This window comes from Propithecus coquereli, unplaced genomic scaffold (genome assembly GCF_000956105.1).
Source record: "Propithecus coquereli isolate 6110/MARCELLA unplaced genomic scaffold, Pcoq_1.0 Scaffold88, whole genome shotgun sequence".
In the NCBI taxonomy this organism is placed as follows: domain Eukaryota; kingdom Metazoa; phylum Chordata; class Mammalia; order Primates; family Indriidae; genus Propithecus; species Propithecus coquereli.
This window is the reverse complement of record NW_012155062.1, coordinates 7047377-7048950: the sequence shown is the minus strand read 5'-3', so window position 1 is coordinate 7048950 and position 1574 is coordinate 7047377.

The window sequence follows — 1574 nt, the reverse complement described above, 5'->3', positions numbered from 1 at the left end:
GGCATGACCAACTTCAAATCTTCAGGATTGATAAAGTAGGGAATTGATTTGGTTTTTTGAATATTTTTAGTAACTAAAATAGTTTTTAGAGTGTGGTCTGTGATGTACTTATATCAATTGTACTCTTTCCCACTAAGTGTCTTCCAGTCCATATTTCTGAAGATTGTCTTTCTGTGGAAAACTTTATGATAGCGACCAAGAGATGAATAGTTTACAATTGATGGGCATTTGCTGTACAAGCTACTGAGGTAAATCGATCTGTTCTGTAGTGTAAGGGGAGGTGCGGACAAGCACGTGCACACAACTGAGTCATGTCAAAGTTAGTCTTGTGAGGCGCTAACCAAGGTTCCCTCATTTGTTCCCCAGATTTCCCTGTGTCCCTCACTCTGTGATACAGGGCACTCTGCATTCATGGTCTCTGGGAAGGATCACATAGCAGGACACAGGGCAAAGCATTAATGTTGGAGGCAACTCTGCACAAAATCAATAGATTTGGAAGTTTCTATGGGCTTCCTGCAAGTAGAAAGAGAGTGGGAAACGGAGAGCCCTGGGCTGTGCCTCTCCTGAGCGTGCCCCATGGGAAGGAAGAAAACCCCACAGAGGTGTGAGGAGTCAGAGGCTAAAGGGGTCCTGAGCTCTCTTCCTCAGGCAGAGCCCCGGGAAGCCTCCATCTGTGGCGAATCAGATGAGGTTTCGATTGTTCTAGACTCTCCCCACAGCCCAAAGCAGTGCAGGAGCAGCCCGTGAGCCCACACAGTGGGGGACTGCGGCACGGATGCTGGTGACAGATGGCCTGACCCTCCAAGGCTTGCAAAGCTCCACCAGGACTCCACAGTGACCTGTCTTGGCAGGAAGATAGACATCCCTGCAACACTGGTCCGGATAGATGTCACCACCCTGATCGTACCCTGGGCCTTCCTCTGACCTGAAAATGCAGATCAACCTTAGGAAAAGTGTGTGTGTGTGTGTGTGTGTGCGTGTGTGTGTGAGTGTGTACCTGTATGTCAGGGCACTCGGAAGTCACCAAGATTAAGTTTCTGTCACCTGGAGGAATGTACCCTCCAAAGAGAATTAAGTTCAGTTATAGGCTAGTGAAGACTGCTGAGTTTCAGGTTTTACCTGCTATTCCTGCAGATCCTCCACGATGCTCTACGGACAAGTTCCCCAACTCCCTAAAATCATACGAAACTGATTCCAAAATAATATTATCATGTTTGCCCAGAGGAATATTTACTGTGTAATGGTGAAATAGTACTTTATTTTTTAACAGCTCTGTTGAGGAATAATTGGCATTTTATAAACTGCACCATTTAAAACTATACAATTTGATAGTTTTGACATATTTCTATACCCAAGGAACCACGACCACTGTCAAGAAAAGTGAACATATCCATCACCAACAGAAGATCTTTATTCTTCGACATCTACAGTGACTAGAAGGTACGAAAGGTTGTGTAGTAGGCTGAGTAATGGCCTCAGAGATACTAACGTCCTAATCCTGGAACCTGAGACTAGTACTCTTATGGAGAAGGGGTCTTTGCAGATGCAATTAAGAATCTTGAGGTGGGAGAGAT